The sequence below is a fragment of the Dysidea avara genome, chromosome 7 (assembly GCF_963678975.1).
Source record: "Dysidea avara chromosome 7, odDysAvar1.4, whole genome shotgun sequence".
NCBI classification, from domain to species: domain Eukaryota; kingdom Metazoa; phylum Porifera; class Demospongiae; order Dictyoceratida; family Dysideidae; genus Dysidea; species Dysidea avara.
In genome coordinates, this window is record NC_089278.1 from 25,596,271 (window position 1) to 25,617,659 (window position 21,389).

The 21,389-nt window shown below is 39.7% G+C and overlaps 2 long non-coding RNA genes across 10 annotated transcripts; one reads left to right on the top strand and one right to left on the bottom strand.

Annotated features, from left to right (window-relative positions):
• The first annotated feature begins 5,066 nt into the window (after window positions 1-5,066).
• On the top strand, window positions 5,067-17,463 carry LOC136262160 (uncharacterized). Of its 9 annotated transcripts, XR_010704145.1 has the most exons (4): window positions 9,133-9,724; window positions 12,973-13,085; window positions 13,711-13,884; window positions 15,317-17,463. It is a non-coding gene; the product is annotated as an uncharacterized lncRNA (long non-coding RNA). The 9 variants fall into 9 exon arrangements; XR_010704147.1 differs by lacking the exons at window positions 9,133-9,724; window positions 12,973-13,085 and adding an exon at window positions 5,067-5,288; XR_010704139.1 differs by having other exon boundaries at window positions 9,625-9,724; window positions 12,973-13,884.
• On the bottom strand, window positions 8,206-11,753 carry LOC136262162 (uncharacterized). Its single transcript, XR_010704148.1, has 3 exons — window positions 11,421-11,753; window positions 10,235-10,648; window positions 8,206-8,760 (listed from the first exon to the last, which is right to left on the bottom strand). It is a non-coding gene; the product is annotated as an uncharacterized lncRNA (long non-coding RNA).
• Window positions 17,464-21,389: the final 3,926 nt, after the last annotated feature.

The window sequence follows — 21,389 nt, forward strand, 5'->3', positions numbered from 1 at the left end:
TAATATTATATTTATTACAGAACTGTCCAAGGTGGTTTTCTTTATAACTGAACACTCTACAAAGTGACTTCTTCTAGCTGATATTTCTACAGGGTGATTTGTTTGTAGCTGAACTCTCTTCATGATGGTTTCTTCGCAGCTGAACTCTCTACAAGGTAAATTCTTCTAGCTGATGTCTCTACAGGGTCACTTGTTTGTAGTTGAACTCTCTACATTATGGTTTCTTTGTAGCTGAATTCTCTAAAAGGTAATTTCTTCTAGCTGATCTTTCTACAGGGTGATTTGTTTGTAGCTGAACTCTCTACATGATGGTTTCTTTGTAGCTGAACTCTCTACAAAGTAACTTCTTCTAGATGATGTCTCTATACAGGGTCACTAGTTTGTAGCTGAACTCTCTACATGGTGGTTTCTTTGTAACTGAACTCTCTACAAGGTGACTTCTTCTAGCTGATCTTTCTACAAGGTGATTTGTTTATAGTTGAACTCTCTACATAATGGTTTCTTTGCAGCTGAACTCTCTACAAGGTAACTTCTTTAGCTGATCTCTGTACAGGGTGAATTGTTTGTAGCTGAGCTCTCTACAAGGTAACTTCTTTAGCTGATCTCTGTACAGGGTGATTTGTTTGTAGCTGAACTCTCTACAGGTGATTTGTTTGCAGCTGAACTCTCTACATGATGGCTTCTTTGTAGCTGAACTCTCCACAAGGTAATTTCTTCTATCTGATCTCTGTACAGGGTGAATTGTTTGTAGCTGAACTCTCTACAAGGTAGCTTCTTCTAGCTGATCTCTCTATACAGGGTGATTTGTTTGTAGCTGAACTCTCTACAGGTGATTTGTTTGTAGCTGAACTCTCTACGTGGTAGTTTCTTTGTAACTGAACTCTCTACAAGGTGACTTCTTCTAGCTGATCTTTCTACAGGGTGATTTGTTTGTAGCTGAACTCTCTACAAAGAGCTTCTTCAAACCGATCTCTGTACAGGGTGAATTGTTTGTAGCTGAACTCTCTATACAAAGTGACTTCTTCTTGCTGAACTCTCTACAGGGTGAATTGTTTGTAGCTGATCTCTCTACAAGATAGTTTCTTTGTAGCTGAACTCTCTACAAGGTAACTTCTTCTAGATGATCTTTCTACAGAGCAATTTGTTTGTAGCTGATTTCTCTACAGGATGATTTGTTTGCAGCTGACTCTCTACATGGTGGTTTCTTTGTAGCTGAACTCTCTACAAGGTGACTTCTTCTAGCTGAACTCTCTACAGGGTGATCTTTTCGTAGATGATCTCTCTACAGAGTGATTTGTTTGCAGCTGACCTCTCTACATGATGGTTTCTTTGTAGCTGAACGCTCTACAAGGTAACTTCTTCTAGCTGATCTCTCTACAGGGTGAATTGTTTGCAGCCGAACTCTCTGCAGGGTGATTTAAATGCTCTACAGGGTGATTTCTTTGCAGCTGAACTCTCTTCATGATGGTTTCTTTGTAGCTGAACTCTCTACAAGGTGACTTCTTCTAGCTGATCTCTCTACAGGGTGATTTGTTTGCAGCTGAACTCTCTACATGGTGCATAGTTTCTTTGTAACTGAACTCTCTACAAGGTGTCTTCTTCTAGCTGATCTCTCTACAAGGTTTTTTGTTATTTTTATCATTACTATTATTATGATAATTGCAAAACCTCGCAAGCGAGTATGTAAGTGCAATATATGTACAAAATTAATTAATATTAAGTAAGTAAGTAAAAGGGTGAATTGTTTCTAGGTGAACTCTCTACAGGATGACTTGCCTGTAGCTGAATTGTCTATCAGATTAACTGGTTGTAGCTGAATTCCCTACAGAACAACTTGCAATGTAATATAATTCTTTAATGGAGGAAGTTATAAACGTAGCCGAATGCTCTATTAGGGTGACTGTTCTATTAGAGTATCTCGATCTCGCATTTGCAACACATAGTTGGCTTTCAAATCCTGACTCAGTGGTTTGTAATCCGATTCTTCTGTACTACTACAAGGACTTTCTATGATGATTATTCCAGCTACACACCGATTTTCAGCTCATTGCTCTAGGCGGTTTGCCTGTTACGCGTGAAAACTAATAGTTTTTTTATTCATAAAAATCGATTGCGTAATTGTGACACAGGTTGGGTTTTGTGTCATATCTCCATGGTCTTTATATCGATTCTTTTCAAACCACAAAAAGACACTCCTACGATGGTTACTCCATCTACATAGCAATTTTCAACTCATTCCTTCAAGGGGTTTACCCTGTGGGCGTGACAGACCCTCGACCACATTTTACGCGAATAATCGATCATAACTCCGTGAATCTCAATCGGATTCCTACCAAAGTTGGTACTGAGATCCGCCTTAATGAGCCCTTCAAGTGTGCCAAATTTCAGCCGGATTGGAGCACGCATTCGTGTTTTATGGCGGATTTTGCGAAGTGTGCGAAATGAAGAAGAAAAAAACGAAGAAATTAAAACGAAATTTTGTTCGTTCGTATCTCGGAAATGGCTGGACCGATTTTCTTAAAATTTGGTATGTAGACTCCCATAACTGGTCGGCACTTCTGTAGCAAATTTGGTTCCAATCGGATAAGGGATCACAGAGCTACATAGGTGTGAAAATTGCGTTTTCTTTCTTCCTGTTAATATACTCACGGTGTGGCGCGCCGGCTTCTTGGGCCGCACGACACGCTATCGTGTGTCTTGATAAAACACTCAAACAGTGGAGAGAGACAAACTCTGCCCAGTCCTGGGATGATAGTATCGTTGCCATTACAGAAGCAGCATTGCCACGTTGAACATGAATGGCAACTTTCTGAATCAAAAATTGGGTGGCCCTATTATCACCAAACTGTTCCATTACCCGGGAACCTATCCGCCTCACTAATGAGCGTGCACATGATCCCCAAGCACCCAGAGTCTCAACACATAAAGGGGAGAAGTGAAATGATGGAATCAGAGAAGAATACTTTCTGAACTTAGCTGACTCTGCAGAGTTTGCCAGCCGGCTGGCACCACTTGCAGAAGTAGATAAATTAGATGGGGCCAGGGTGTCTGAACAGGTAAAGTCCCAGAGCAAAGGTAAACCCCGTGACCAAGGAATCAATGACATGCCATCTGGCCCCTTACCATCATTACGACACACACCGACTGGCTCCAAAACAGCAGGTACACCTCCAGACACCAGAGCATGGCAAATAGTTTCATTCACTGCAGCATGCCGAGGAATACGGCCTCCACTATGCCTGCAAGATAAACCGTGAGTTCCAAAAACATCAACTTTACTGCCACAAACACACGTATGCTCGACAACGATGGGAACACCAAGACGTAGACCAAAAGCAATCCTCAAAGATTTATTATCCAGCTTAGTGCCCAAGGAAGGTACAGGTAGAGCACCAAGCCACGCACTAGACTCTGAGGAGGAAACTAACAATAGACGGGCCTTTGTTTTAGCATCAGAGGCAGAGTCCAAAAGAGATGAAAAATGGTGTTCATAAAGCAGTTCGTCCCAATTATGTTGATAATGTCTGCAGTCTTCAGGGGGCATAGGATACTCAGCAGACCATTGCTCAAGAGCCTCGTGGAGGAGAGAAGATTCAAAAGTTAAGCCAGAAGGAGTCAAGATGGAAGAAACTAGTTCAGAGGTGCTATGAAGGGAAGAAAGATAACTCGGCAGACTTAAATCAATAGCACTACAGATCCCCAAACCTCCTTTGGCAGCAGGGAGAATAGACTGAGCCCACACAGAAGAACTGATGTTTATGTTGGTAACAGTCTGGAGGGAAGTGCGGATTAACTCATCAAACTTCACTAAAAGTCCAGAAACCCTCCAGGATGGAGAAGTGCGCAGGAGATAAAGGAGTTTGGGGATGGAAAAACAATGACGCAGCAGATAAAAGGCATCATGAGCAAATAAAGTCTCCAGACGTGAAATAAGAGTCTGAATACATCCAAGCTTGGATTCGAAACTTGAAGGTAGTGCATCAAGAGTAATAGGGGAACCCAACAAAGTCACCTCTGAAGAATCAAGGAGACGGACACCAGGTGCAACAGATTGTAGTTCGTCAACAAAGGGGGTGGAAGATGTACCTGCAATGTATGCTTCACATTTGGAAAGGTTCAAGGAGAGCCCTAGGGAAGAAGATTGTTCCAGAATAGTTGTAAAATCTGCTAAAACAGACTGGTGAGCCACCAAGAGTGCCATCATCAAGATACCAAACATTAAATGTTGATACAAACTCACTAGCCAAGGAATGGATGGACTGAAAAGGACTGGACCCAAGGAGTCACCTTGCTGCACACCAGTAGCAGATGGAATGATGGAGTCACCAAAAAACAGGTGAGCTGAGGTACGATAAGCAAGCCAGACAAAGGGAAATAAACAAGTAAACTTCTCCCTCACAACGTGAAGAAAGCGGTCACGCCTGACGCTATTGAAAGCATTGCGGTAGTCCACCTTGAGTAGAACTAGTGGACGACTGTAAGAACTTGATGACAAAAACTGACGGGCAGCATGAACCGCTGCCCCACACCCACCTGAGGTTCCAAAACCTAACTGCACTGGGCGAAAGAAAAGTCCCAACTCACTCCCTAAACAAAGGCAAGCAGTTTTTGCAGCAAGACGACGAAAAACACTACCAACAGCAATAGGGCGGAGACCACCCCCAGGCTTTCGTAAAGCCACAAGGTTTGCCCCAAAAAAGAATGGTTGAAAAACAGGATGGAACTTCCCTGATAGCATGTAGTTGACCAAGAAGGTAAGTGACTTCAACAAACAAACCCCATGCAGCTTCCCCAGCAGACTTGGAAATCAACTCCTTGAAATGCTGGGGGCGCAGTCGATCTAAACCACCTGCAGAACCAGCTTTAAAGCTACGGATAGCACGAGTAACAACAGCACACGAAACTGACAGAACCTCTGAAGAATCATCCTGAGGTGGTTCAGGAACTCTAAGTCAGAAGGATAGGACGGATGTTTCGACTGAAGACCAGATAATGTCTCATCATCAAAAGGTGCCAAAGTATCATTGGAACTAGCAAGGCGTACTGCACCAGTAACATCACCATCCGAGAGTTTGGCCTCCACTCGGCGACGCAGAGTTGAGTCATTAGACGAAGATGGGTCAGGCCTTGTAGGAGAGCGCTGGTTGTACAGAAGAGGGAAAAATCCATAGACCTGGAAGCAACTTGATGCTTTACAATAGTGATAAGAGAAGGGCCAGATGAATCATTACTAGATGTGTCAGGGATAGCTAAAGCTGTGCAGCCAAAAAACAGAAGTTTCCACCAAGGTAAGACACCAGCATCACCAGAAATACAGTCATTAATGATAGTTGTGAGTGCTTGAGTAGTCTGTATACGGGCCCCCTCTTTGGAACAGTGTCAAAGAACTTGCACTGAACGGGTATTCTTGATGGAACAACTCAAACAAATCCACTCACCCGTAGGAACGTCACTAACACCAGCACAGTCGTAGTGAGTTATTTTTAAAATCGGCTCGTAAGTTCTGAGTTTAATAACCAAGAAATTAAAGCGGTTGATTTCACGAAACTTGCTAGGCTACAACATTACAGGCTATCATAAGAACCCTTTAAACGTAGACTACATGGTTCACAAGCGGAGTTCTCCACCACCCTAAAATAGCTAATTAAGCACGTGGGCTAATTATAATTGTGACAAATTGGCATTGTACGGCTTTGCATAATTACTTCAGCGCTACCTTTATAAGGCAGACCATAGATACAAGGGGGTGTCATGTCGGCTCACGCTGTAGGTAGATCTGCGACCGCGGTCAAAGTCTTGACCGGGGAAAATTTCACCTTGACCCTTGACTTGCAGCGCTTATCGTCTTTGACCTGTGACTTTAGCGTTTCTTGTCGAACTTTTGACCTACACTTATTTCTCTATTTTCCTATACGCACCTGCGCTTGTAACCTAGCATAATATTTTCTTAGTGCGTGCTACCAGCAGCTGGGAGAGAAAAATCATTATAATTACGGCGAAATGCCTGTTGGAGCTTTAAAACATCTTCTTGGAGATCCTTACTTCTTGTGAGTTACGTATAATCCCGTAAACTTGGTAATAGCTACGTATAGTTTTCGATTGTGGGTTTCGAACCTTCCGTATCGTCTTGACCCTTGACCCACTGTAAGAGCTATTTAGTGGCCTTGACCGTTGACTTAGAGTTTGACTGCGGTCGCAGATCTACCTACAGCAAGAGCCTGAGTGACACCCCCTTGTAGATAGTATATTCTACGCACCCATGGGCAGACCGGGTACCCGGCAGACCTCTCAACTCTCACGATTTGATCGTGAGACACACGATTTCAGCCTTCATATCACGACCGCTTGCTGATCTCACGATTTCTCACGATTTTCAATAAAATTTCCTAAAGCACGCTAAATCTCCTTGATTTAAGCCCCAAAACGTCTTGTAGCAGGTATCACGTGATCAGTTAATTAGAATAGTGGGGCGCCTCTGTATTTTGAGCTAGAAATTTTGGCGGTTTCCCGTATTTTTGAATGTGTCACTTCGCTGTCAAACTCAATGAACTGAACATTATTTGAACGTGAAATCCTTTGAGAAAAGACTCAGCACACATGGAAGGTGAAGAATAAGGCGAAATCCTACCAATAGACTCTTTCCAAAACCACGCCCACTTTTCGGCCGCCATTTTGAATGGGGCTGCCATGCCCGAGACCATGCCATGCGCATGGCGTATTCAGTCTTTGCAGTGAAGTTGTTTCGTGTATTTTAAAGAAAAGAAATAGGAAAAGGAAACCACGGATGCTTCTGACGAAATTTAAGACGATGGCCATGATTCTCGGATTCTAGCAAGTATAATTTCAGTCAATTTTCCACTCTCCATGGCTTTGTTATGAGCATAAATTGTTACTTGTGACAATCATTGTGAGTAAGGACAAGGAGCGGAATGTACAGACCGTAGATACTACTTTTTCAGTGTCAGTGTGAAGTTTCAATCTGGCAGATCAATTCAGTGCTACCCTTCTGATCTTACTATTAAAGGATAGGGACGGAGACCGGGAGCTCACGAAGTCTGGAACTCTTGATATGACAGATGCTGAGTTGTGCTGTAAACTGAATTTCTGAGACAAAGACAACATCATTTGAGGTGAAACTGCTGCCTCAGCAAACAGTATAGTGGGTACATCATTTCATAATATGACTTGTTAAGTAACTAAGGCATTGTAACTAGTGTGCAGTGGTTAACTGTGCATTTGTAAGAACACATACAGAACTGGTAAATCACATTTCCATGTACGTAGCTTATATAATGTGGCATGATCACCTTATGTGACATCGTTATACATACAGTAATGTATGATTGTGAAAGTGAAAGTTTCATGTTAGTATGTATCTTCCAGTACAGTGATGGCTGACTAACTAGACTCAGTTACTAGTGCTACAGACATAAAGTCCAATTAGACTGAACAGTTTAGATATCTTTTCTCTCTCAGAATGGATACCCGCATTGCACAAATTCTAACCATATGATTATGTCACTCAGTGTTAAGTTTAATCCAAAGAGATATCCAGTGATGTCATCCTTGATACAGTACCATATAGACCTTAAAAACATTTTGATGAGAAAACACTCCACTGGTATTATACTCTTTGATAATATGACTTACTGTTGATAATCAGGGAGCTTGCATGAGTCAGTATGACCAACATTATATACTTGTAGCAGATTAGTAAAGTGTAGTATTTGATAGTTGTATAGCACACATTTTAATCTGACATGTATCTAGCAGTCACATGTGAATGTTGTACTATACAGTGAAAATACTGGGATTTCATTGGCCGTAATTCTTTTCATATGAAGCACTAGGTATGATCGCATGAACACCTTGGGATGAACTGAACAGAATACAAATGGGACCATGGAAAAGTATCCTTAGTAGAGGGTATCCTAATTTCTTGAGAGTTTAAATGTGTGTATATACAAATGGGAGTGCTGGCAAACACTTTTTAGGTGAATGGTACCATTGTAGTAGGTTGTACTTCTGCTTCAACAATTGTCCAGTGGAGTGTGGCGTTTGGCCGGTATCCGAGTGGCCTGTAGATCAAAGTCAGGCTATAGGGATAGATTTTTTAAAACCCCTTTTAGGTATTTGTCCCGTTTCACATTAGTCAACAATTTTCGTCTAGGTTCCCTGTCTCATGGTAAACACCTCGTACAGGCTTTGCCTCCAGTGCCTAACTGGTATTATTATTATTATTACTGTGTAAACCTCATGCAGAGTATACAACACAGATAATCATACAAATGAGTGCTATAACAAATAGTGTGCTAGTTTATCTTTAAATTCATCTAAATTGTTGATCATCACCACTGACTCGGGGAGATTATTCCACATCTTGATAGTTGAGGGTAGGTAGGAGTGTGCAAAGGTTTCAGTTCTGATGGAAGGGATGGTATAGCGGCAGGAGTGACCTCGTGTGACTGAATCCAATGGTGTCAAGCTTATGGTGGGTCTTCTCAATTTTGTAAAACAATAATAGTTTTAGGTAAGCTCGCCTGTTTGCTAGTGTGGGCCAGGATAAATGGTTTAACATACTTGTAACACTACTGTATCGGGAGTAGTCATTCATCACAAATCGTGCCATATTACGCTGTATTCTCTCTATTTGATATATTCTGGTAAAGCAGATAAAAACAAACTGTTAAAAGTACTGTATAATAAGAAACCAAAGTTTGTTGATTCTGAAACTGTTGTTGCACACCCCTTATAATACTTCTGAAATGAGTATATACATGTGAATTAAAATTTTGCATTTTGACTATATATTCAATAACCACATTACTATGGTAGTTACTTGTATATCAGTAACTAGCTGAAACAGTATAAGCTGTAGACCCAAGTGAATTATATTAACCATTTATATTCCTCACTGACTCTTGTACTGATAATAGTGACTGTAGCGGCAGTTGATCATGCAAACTTAATTGTATAGGCTGACAAAACCTCTGACATAGTAATTACTGTTGTTGACTGCTGTCGATGTCTCATGCCTTGTTCAGCCATGATAACCAGTAGTCTCGCGTGCCAGACGATTTGTGTGGGGGCGGTAAATAAACCGTCTGGTCACTGTTGCACACATTCCGGGACCACTGCCGGAATGTTGGCAGAGCCAATCAGATCGCTTCGCGGACTCTGTGACAAAACAAACACTAATAATTCAAATTCTTAGTGTAATAAAGAACTGAATCTCGGCTACAGATTACTTTTTCGAAAGTTTAACAACGCCATGGGCTTAGGATCTTTGTTTCCCTAGTACAGGGCTCTTAAAAGCATTGGTATAAGAACGATTATGGTTCACTACGGATTTGTGAAACGGCGGAATTGTAGAGTAGGACGTTCAGCAATGTTTCGAATACGTCACCAGGACAATACCAGTACAATTATCGTCTTAGTCTGCTCACAGAGGTGATTGGAACGATTATTACATCATCCTTGGTGCAAAACAATGCCGTGATGTAATCTAATTGCATTCCAGTGAGTTCACGGAAAGTGTGCAACAGTGACCAGACGGTTTATTTGCCGCCCCCACACAAACCGTCTGGCACGCGAGACTAGATAACCAGCTGCCTTTAAGGTTACGGTATAGTCACGGGCAATCATTCAAAATTTTGAATGACTATCGATACTTTTTGAGAAGCCCATAAAACCAGTCTAGCAGTGTGAAAAGTTTTAAATGAAGGTGAAGTCCTTCATATTTAATGTTTTTATGTAGCTACAGTGTAGTTTGAGGCAGGTAGAACACTACAATTTGTTGTAGTAACACAAGTAAGCCAGCCCGTACATCGCTCAGCTCCAGCTGTCACTACCATGTTTTTCCGCCGCCAAATACAGCAAAAGCTGTAGGCTCTATTGGCTTTTCTGGGGCATAGTGATACTGTATATTAAATTTGATAGGTCCTGTGGAAGCGTTTTTGGCATGTTTCTCCCCAGCATATCCAACAATTAAGCGACTTTTAATAAAAAAATTTTTATTGGCAAGATACACGCGTCTACATTGGAAGCAGGTTTTCAAGGCTCTGTTATGGATCGTCAGATAACTTTTAAACCCTTTCCAGGTTCTAGCAGGAATGGCCAGCATGACATCTACTTTCACGTAAAATGTAACAGCTTAATACGGCCTTCTTCATGGTACAAAGTAGGGGGTTTAACATTACACATAGAACCATTGGCCATGAAAATATTGGCTCACCTCAACAATCCAGGCGCGAACTTTTTAACGATTCCAGGTTATACCAGGCTAGATCTATCCTTTCTTGAATACTTCAGCTAGCTATACCGTTCGTGACGAACGTTTTACACGGTACAAATAATTTTATAAAAATCACTATCTCAATCCAATAGTCGCATACCCTGGCTGAGCACTGATTATTAATGACGCGCGCGCTATATTGCGTGGGCGAGTTGCAATGGAGAAGTATTACGTTCTTGAATGTTTAATTCATCAACTTTTCAATGGTCAATAGTCCTTGTACATCATGCTAATAACTTTTTTTGATCACGTGATACATCTTTGTATTGTGTACATGTAATCAAATAAATATTTTGAAAAATGGTCATTATAAAAATTTCAAGTTACTTGTTTGCAGTTCTCCAACGTATAAACCTGTGGAAAAACAGTCACATTTAAATTGGTGAATTTAAAAAAAATCTTTATCACGCACACACTACACACACACTACACACACACACACACACACACACACACACACACACTACACACACACACACACACACACACACACTACACACACACACTTCACTACATATTCACATAAAAATAAAACACTACAAGGTATGGTAATGGTTGTTTACATTGGTTAATTTTGTGGTGTGCCACATATAGCAACAAAGGAAATGTGTATCTGTGATCAAGAATTTAATTTAGTTTGTAATATCAATCTTTGTCAACTAGAGATGAACTGGCTATTGGTAAAAAGCGAGGGGTAGCCAATGCCTTGGGAATCTTGTATGCTATGTGAGAAATCCAATCAGAAATACACAAATATATTAGAAACCAAATCCTAAATCCAAAATCATGTAAAAATAAAGGAGAAAGTGAGTTTAACAAAGTAGACAATGATCGATCATGAATAACTAGAACAAGATGTAGATCAACAACTGTACAGGTAGTTACTAGTTAGCAATATCACTAAATGCTTTTAAAAATACATAAAGATTGGGAGTCTCGTATACGCCAGTTTGGTGCTTTGCTTGGGCATTGGCAACCCCTCTGGTACACCATTTCTGTGTTTTGCGTGGGCGTTGGCTACCCCTCGGGAAAAATAAAATAATGAAAGACTATACAGAAGCTGATCTGTACAGAAGATGAGCCCTGCACAGCTACGTGGGCTTCTTTTTACAAAGCATACACTCACCTTATTTGCACATTGCCCAATCATCATCATGGACGCTTCCACCTCCCACCGTGCACTAAAGTAATAGAAACAAACATCATTAAATAATATAAGCATTAATATTATTATAGCATAACACAGCAGCACAATATTACAGCATGATAAACAAACCAAAGTATTTATACAGAAAACTATGTCATAGACATTTAATCGTCTTTGAGCAAGGCCATTTTAACGAAGGCGCAAATTGGGCGTGGGCGGGCAATTCATTACATTCTTTTCGCCGTTTATAACTATCACTGGCAAACTAATGCATATATTATATCAAAGAACGTATATATTTAAACAGTTGTATGATACTTATAGACTGTTTTTTCACTGTCAACCACTTCTTGCGCGTGGGCGGTCCACCACCCCTCCCCTCCGCACCCTCCCACTCACCCACCCCCTATATGATATACGTGCTATACAGCTGAGCATATAAAAGTTGCTAAAATTAACAGGTTTTTGTAGAATCAGTTTTATTTTTAAAATTCTAATTGAACAAGCAGTACATTTTCATACTGTAGCTGAATGACATTAAAATACATTGAATTGTCTGATATGCAGGATGATACAGGCGAATGATTGTTACATGGAAAGCCTAGAATGCAATATTGGTGGGGTTAATTCTATCAACTGCTTATCTCACATGACCACATACACCATTGGTAGTACCAATGGTTACCTCTTACCACATTTCAAGCAAAAAAAAAAAGTGAAACCGGCAGGATGATACAGGCGAATGATTGTTACATGGAAAGCCTAGAATGGAATATTAGTGAGGTCAATTCTATCAACTACTTATCTCACATGACCACATACACCATTGGTAGTACCAATGGTTACCCCTTACCACATTTCAAGCAAAAAAAAAAGTGAAACTGAGTGACTCGGATACAAGTCTTCAAAGAGCTTGTTTCACCCGAAAAAACTACTAAAAGTTCAATAAAACGTCCATACTACCAGTAACTTAAAAAATCGCTTCCACAGGACCTAGATATTTTAGTTGTTTAGCCACTTGTGTTGAAATTATAAGGATTCAGTAATCTGTTAGTCTGGTTTTTGGCGGCGCGTTTTTATAAAACATCGCTCTATTGTAGACCACACACCCAAGAACAGTCGTTGTTCTGTAGTAAAAACAAACAAGCACAATTAGTTGTATTGCTAACACAACACAGTTGCTGAAATTATTATCCCTGCTTGGTTTAAAGCAGGTTTTGTAATTTGTTCCGCCGACGCATTTAAAACTATTCCGTAACCTTAACCAGAAACACTAATTCTACCACCCCAAAGGTATTGATGGGTAGTCCCTCAACATTACGGCTCTGTTCAAGCTGCTGTTAACACCAGATTTCAATGGAGCGCAATCGAGATTATTTACCGTGGCCCCATTCAAAATGGCGGAAAGGTGTTGCCATAGCAATGACGTACTTTTGGAAAGAGTCTATTGTGTTATTACAAATGTTTATTGCTTAATTTCGGCTCATGATGTACTTGTGCGGAAATTTTGTGTTGAACGCTAAATCCACAGCTGGATACTGATTACTCAAGAAATGAGAAGTGATTTCAACAATGAATCACTGGTGAACCAGTACAACTGATTTGAAAGACTGATATCACGTGATTCAATGATGGAGCAAAATAGTAGGTTCTTGTCGTATAGTAGGCTACACTATAGCATAGAGAGATTATAAGCTGCGGTAAACAGCAGTATTGCACCCACATAGCTAGCTAGTTGTACCTTTTACAACAATTTTTGTTAAAACAAATGTATGTGCATGAGTGCCATCACAAAGATGGTAGGCTTTACAGCTGCATGGGGATGGGTGGCTGGCTTTCTCACGACCAGATCTGCTTCCAGGTTGAGAGGTCTGCTTAAGGTAGTTAACCGGTAAATACCTGTGTCACATGTTACAGGTTTAGTCGTAAGTCACTGTGGGTACCGAATAAAAATATACTCATGATTGAGTTTGTACATTAACAAATATATATAAAAGGCACTATGCTAGATCAGTCTGCACACGATGGGTTGGGGATGATTATCCAGTCGAGGGTGATATACAGTACCTGGGAAGTTTGATGTACACCTTTAGCCATTAGCAGGGAAGGGACTCAGCCTGTCAGCAGATGAAACTGACTACGAGGAGACTTTATAAAAGTATAGTCTTTAACTGTCAAACGCTCGTATGTACGTAGTACACCTCAGTGTCACCTATAGCTTGGCAGGGCCGGGAATCATGTTTTTTTTCTTGTTTCTTTTATTCATGAGATTATCAGCCGTGACCCGTTTCCACCACCGGCTCTAGCACTGAGATGGCCTGTCAGGAGATGAAATCGACTACAGGAGAGATGTAAAGTAAATCATTGAGTGATCAAGTATTGCTGTACATAGTTTGGCAGGGAGGAAACTCAACCTGTCATCAACTGCAAGAAGAGTTTTAAAGTTAGTCATAACCTATCAAATAGCTATTTGTTTGTATTACACCTGTAGTAAGTACCAGGGGACATGGCATAGAAGGGACCGTTACTATACAAGTCATACCGTAGGTGATCATTAGGCCTTGGATTACAGTAGTTCTTGTAGATTAACTAGTAAATCAAGTTGTGATGCATAGCAGCTAAGTATATGTATAGGCAAGGCATGGTGTAAAGGGATCTATGGGCAAGGTAAGATTACAATCCTTCCATGACTACAATCACAGTTACAATAATAGAATAATTGTTTTCAACTACCATACGTACTGTACATGCCAGTTGTAGTTATGCAGTGGCATAATGCATGCTTTTCATGTTTATGTGATCTCTCCATTTCTATCTGGTGGTAAAAATGATAACGGCATGGGTGTGTAGAATGTGATCAGGAGCTGTGGTTTAAAGTGGATATTGTTTATGGTCACTTTGACCATTATGACTTATTGATCCAGCTTTCCTATGACACTTGTGAAGGAAGCTGGTGTCACAGCAGTATACATAGCATCTGGCCATTGGATAGCACGTCACTTAGTTGAGTTAGATGTCTGGTGGTAGCTGCCTCCAGGGTGATTGATTTAGAGAGCCGTATGACTATTGGCAGCATTCGTATTCCTGACCATGTTGTGGGGGTTAGGGTTCCTTGCATTGGTTTAGAGAAACCCTACACATAAACTTCATGTTTTTAGCGCAAGAAAAACAACTCAAAAGCATTTTAGCTAAGATTTTTGGAGCCAGTCCCCTCTGAGGCATTTGTACATGCCAGTGTTGCTTTGCTGGCCAAAATTAAAGACTTCTAGTTGGTTATAAAATTCAGTGTCCGTAGATCTGGGGATGTATATTGTACTTTTCTGTGTATGCACTGCAGTGTTTGTGAGTGTGAGACAGAGACAGAGAGACACACACACGGAGAGAGAGACAAAGAGAGCAAACATTATGGTGTAGTAGTAGCAAAGTAGTTCGTCTGCAGCTGGTAATGAATGTATTCCACAGTTGACCTAACCTGGGGCCATGCCCCACAGACACCCTCACCTAGGTGAGCATTTGTGTATCTACACTGTCATCAGTAAGAGATGATCCTGATAGGAAAATTATTTGGTTGCTCACCGTGTTATGTAGTACCTGCATGTATATTTGTACATGAAGTGCATGTAATTTTTGAGTATGTTTGTGTGACCAACACCTCAAGACTTTACTTTAATCTCTTTCTTATTTGTTTATGTGTTTCGTTATTTATCTGACTGATTATATATTAAGGGCATCACCAGAGCCTGTAATTGATAACACCCTTCTCTTTGCTGTTAGCACTTTCTGTTGAGCTCATATGACCAACCATTTCCCAATCAATCACTACCATACACATCCTTGTAAAATCTTTGAAGTGTGACCTATATTTATTGCTATAGTAATGGCTATATGCTGATCTAGACACACAACCAAGTACCACTATGAAGATTCAGAACACATTTGCACAGAAGGCACCATGTGATCTGATCTTCTAGTGCAGTGAACAGTGTGGAAGATACGTACATGTGTACTCGATGAGCCTTTCAAGTAAGCAACATGTGTCCTAGTGTACACTGATTATATGTCACCCTTGTGTGAAAAATGACAAGAAGGAGAATTTAATCACGGCTTAAATCAACATCATTTGATGAGTGAGTAGAAGTACACACTGTATTCATGCACTTGTACCACATGTATATGAGAGGACGTGTTAAGTGTAAAGTAATTTTTTTTAAGTAGCAATTTATTGCTCTAAGATCACACTTTTTAATTAGTGCAAGATGTACAGTTGTATACATTATATTTGAGTAAATTGCCTAATGTGGCAGCTTATATTAATAATCTCACTGTTGGGGCTATTGGGTTTGTATAGAACTCCTTTTGCATCTATCACTGTTCTTCAATTCAGTTGGTGTGACTTTACGCTTCATAGGGAATGTAATACTGAATCGCATGTACAATATCATTGCACACAGGCAGTTTCACAACTTGAGGGTGCCACTAAAGGTCATGTTTACTGTATATATGTAACAAGTGTCCAGGTATTCAGAGGCTTTAAGCCTTCTCATAGATTCCTAGTGGGATAGCATTCACAGAATGTATATTATAATTTAAGCAAGTGCCCCATTTATAATATATATATATATATATATATCATGTTACGCAATGATGTTAGTATATGAAAAATTGTGTAACATCAGTACAAGGATGCACATCAAGTTTAGATTAGCTATCGAGATCACATTAAATATTACCATGGAATGGTGCCACCTTTATCAATCAGCTTCTAAGGTACCGCATCTAAAGATTGCTCACATATAATTGAACAGTATTGTGTGTGCATAGAAAGCAACAAGTACTGCAACACTATAGTACCATGCTCCAAATGTCACTATAGATTCTCATACAGCTTGTAGTAAGGAGGCTTTGTCTTCTGAACATGCCCTCCAGTATCTAACTAGTGCAAGTAATAAACCACTATTGCGGCTATATAAGACATTTCCTGCCTGCAAGTGCACATGAAATGCAGCTATATAATGCAATTTATAAATACATGTAAAAGTATTCCCGACCTCCATTAGTTAGGGACATGTTGAATACTGGGAAAACAAATATTCAACTGCTTATATCTTGCCATGATGGATTGTAAAGTTTTGTTTTTTTTCCCGGAGTGATCAGCACCCCTTGCCACCACCCCCAGCACCAGATGGTAAGATGCTGGACAATGATGTTTAAATGAAGCACCTGAGTGACCTTCAGATGTTGTAAGGTCAAGTGCTCTAATCACTACAGGGCTGCCACAGATGGATCTAGCTTCACATAGGCAGGTTATAGCAGACCGCAGTAAGGAAAACTAATGGATTGTAAGGTCTATGTGATATGTGCTTTAGGATCAACAACTTACATTCATGAGGCACAGTGTAGTCTTCCTAGCCCTGTCCCAGGATTATTTTTCTTGTACTTAGTCATTTAACCTGAGCAGTGCACAAGTGGGTTATTCATTGAGCTAAGCTGCCCAAACTTACTTTTGGTTGTGCTTGTATACGTATTAATGGCTGGTATGCTAAGCTGTAATTACTTTTTGCATGTTAGCTTGAGCAATCGTGATTTATTGTAGAAGAGAATAAATTTGTGAGTGTATATGCATGCATACTGTATGTACAATGATAGTCTTGGTGGTATTTTTCTTATAGGGGAACAATTGTAGCTGGAGTTATGGTTGTCGCCATGGTCATTACAACAAACAGGTACTGTACATATACAGTATGTTCATTCATACATGTAGCCACACCCATTCATCCTTACTATAGTGGTCTGTACAGATGCACAAATTCATATCCGTTGTTGTCTGTGCAGCCTTGTGGAGCCACAACCACTAATCAAAATTAATTGTGACATGTGTACTTGTAGAGACATGGTCTAGTCTTATGGTAGTCATGCTCACTTTAATATGGTATGCACAAAGCCACACCCACTTACAGGAAACACATATTTCTGTCTTCAAACACACGTGGAATCACACCGACTGACTGATCATTAATTATAAATCATACACTGTTAAAAATAGGGTGTAATCCAATCACCTTTGGGGGAGTTCTAACTGCTGTTTAAATTAAACTCCTTTGAAGGGAGTTGTAGTACTCCCCAGGGGTGCTCTAGGAACAACTAAAAGGTGTTACAAGGGCATTGCAACACTCCCTAAGGGTGTTCTAGGAATAGCTATAAAGGTGTTCTAGTGCTCTCCATGGTGGCATTTTGTTGAAAAGAAATGTAGGCTTGCTATAGCATTCCAGTAACCTTCATGTTGATTTCAATTTATACTCAATGACTACCAACAACAAAGCACATTAGCAGTACGCAATAATATATTTGCAACACCTTATACTTACCACATAGTTGTTTCCAAGTCACTCTTATAGAAGTTAGCAAACTGTACTTATAACCTAATTTTCAATAGAAGCATCCAATTGTGGGTTTCAATATACCTAGGTGTAGGCAAACACCCTTACAGTGGCTTAGCTATTATTGGGGAGTAAAATGACATTGTGGTGTTCAACAACACCCCAAGTGCTACAATACTCCCCTAGGGTGTTGTAAATACCATGGGTGTACATGGGTGTACATGACTGCTTTAGGAGCTAGCTACACAGCCAAGTAGTCTGTATTATCAATTCAATGCCTACATTCCAACAAGTCAGAGGCAAATGTACTGAAGAAAACCATTAAAACCTGAACACTGATCATACGATAGCTATCACATCAACATTTTTATAGCATGCTTTTGGGTATAGAAGGGAAGGGGTAACAAAAAGAGTACCAGTGCTCTCTGTATACGCTTGTGAAAATACTGAAAATTATGGAATTATGTGCATGCATTGTTATGAGTCAATAATATAATTACTAATGATTGAGTAATAAACTAGTACATGTATTTGTATAACCCATTCTGGATCTGTGGTATATGCAATTGAAACTGTAGCAGGTTATGTAATGGCACTTCCATTGTGCTGTAGCTATTAATGATATTTGCAGCTAGGCATGTGTTTCTTAATGCAAACTGATGTAGGTGATATTTGAAGCATTTGTGGAAGTTATGTGAAAGTTATGTGAAAGTTATGGTGCACACACACACACACACATGTACATGCATCACTGAAATCAGAGGACACCTTACTACTAATAACATAACACTTCATGATCAGCTTCCCCACCCAATTATACACTTTCAAACAGTCGGGATTCCATGTAAGAACGAAACAAACATGTACATAGTGTACCAATATAGCAAACATAATGTAAATCATACACAGTGCATAAGTATATGTATATAATAATAAAAATGTTCAAAGTTAGAAGTAGCAATCATCCAGCAGACCAGGGTGATGGGAACATCTATGTCAACAAGTGATACATAATGTGTAATGTATTAGTGGTGGCATAGCATACCTTAATGTACATATGGAAAAAGTGTAATTCCATGTCTACACCACAAGAAGTTTATTGTGTAGCTACAACAAAATATAGACAAGAGTGTAATCAATGTAGTCATTCCACAAATATAGTAAAAATAATTGTATATATATACGAGTCAGGATTGGCACAAGTTGGGTCATCGAGATTCCTCTGGGTCATTTGAGTCACATTATAATTAGGTCAAGTACAATATACACTAATCCGGACCTTTGTGATAGTAAATTAGCAAGCTCAACTGAAAATGGACGTGTATAATTTTGTGACCACATCTGCAAGAACCCCACATGCTCATGCATTTGTCAAATACCATTTTGTTTTGTCAAATACCATTTTATTACGTTTTCTTTATTTAGATGGCCAAAAGAATGGTAAACCAAAGTTTCAGGTTTAGAAGCCAGTAGTTACAGCCCTACAAAATGGTATCAGCAGAAAAATCAATTTGTACAGTGACAATAAGGCAAATAAACTATAGGTGTGTAAATTAACAGTCATAACTTATGAATGCAGTCAGCTACCAAGATGAAACTTACACCACTGGGTTCTCCATGAATAGGTGAATCCATTGCTACAGGTCCTTACTACGACCAGGGCTAAGGAGAAAATGTGGAAAAAGATAGTGAACTGCTCATCCAATGCGAGGCAGATTATTGGTCATATGTATTTAGGAGTACTGACACGACACAAAGGTTTTGGAATTCCTCTTGCTTTGGGGATCATAATGTTACCAAGGGTTTTGCCGTTAGCACTTTGCAAACAAGAATCAAAAAATTTACAGATTTTTTTTTTACTTACGTAAACATTTCACCCATTGGTTTATTGCGTTGTACTGTAAAATTAGGCTTGCATTAACATGTGGGATTCTTGCAGATCTAGTCACATATGATCAAGAAACTAATGGGAGCCATGCCCACTTCTCAAGAAATCTATAGGCATATTTGTAGTAGCCATGCCCAAACAACGGATTGTGTGTTGGCAGAGTGGCTATCTATAGACTTAGGGAGCCACACCCATTGAATATGTGCATTTAGAAAACTGTTTCATAGCTACTTGTTCACTATTTACTCTTGCAGTAACCTTTATGACTGTCATACTGTATGGTCTGTAACTAGAAGAGCTAGGATCTAGCACACAACATTATTCTCCAAGCTATGTCAATTATTATAATATGCTAGCTCTGTCTCTGCTTTAACTACGTCAGGGATTACTATTCAGGTCAGTGGGTCAGCCAAGTCATCAGTACAAAAATGAGTATAGTAGGACTATATGGCTGTATGTGTCTATGTCATTGTAACAAAAAATATAATTGGTATACAGTGACCATAGCAACAGTTACCTGGCAACATTACCCAAGATACCATACATAATGTACAAACTATACTGCATGGAAGAGCGACATACATTAGGCTATATTATTTGAATTATTGGGCTCTTTTATTAAAATAGCCATGTCATACAGCTACGTAGCTACCTATCAACTTTTCATCACCTGATAAACAACCTCATAATTGAGGTATCTCTTAACAGCGATTACTATTGCTGACTTGGATTTGGCTTGGATTCTCTTAACAGCGATTACTACTACTGACTCAGATTTGGCTTGGATTAATTAAAACTGAGGTGTGTGCCAACAGCTATGTTTTAGTGCTCTACTAGTGTGTTTAGTACACAAGGGTACAGATGTATTTTCTGTAAGTGAGCGTATCAACAAACTTCAACATATTGTACTGACAAATTTGCATGGCTCCACGTATACTTTAAAATAGTATCACACATTCCACACATTTATTAATGTGGGCATGACTCATGAAGAAACTGGTCTACAGTAGTTTAGACCATGTCATGTACAATAGCAATCGATAAGTGGTTGTGGCTTCATGTAAGCCTGCAGACAGTAACAGACATGGATTTTTGCATACTTACAGACTGCAATACCACTGGGCGTGGCTTAACATATGGCCATAGACACTAATCACAATAAGTGCTCATGGCTCATGAAGGATACTGGGCTGCTGCAGAATACGACATGTTAATACTAACAAATTAATTCATTTCACACATGATCCAGTCTGGGTCAAACTCAAATAAATCGAGAGTCAGACACAGACAAAATGGTTTCAACACTGTCTCTAGGAAATAGTTTTTGATGTTGTGCACGTAGGCAAGTACAGATATACAGTACCTGTTTGTTGTAATGACCATGGTGACAACCATAACTCCAGCTACAATTGTTCCCCTATAAGAAAAAATACCACCAAGACTATCATTGTACATACAGTTTGCATGCATACACCCACAAATTTATTTTCCACGATTGCTCTACAAAGCTAACATGCAAGAAGTAATTACAGCTTAGCATACCAGCCATTAATATGTATAGAAGCAAAACCAAAAGTAAGTTTGGGAAGCATAGCTCAATGAATGAACCACTTGTGCACTGCTCAGGTTAAATGACTAAGTACAAGAAAAATTATCCTGGGGTAGGGCTAGTAGGACTACAAT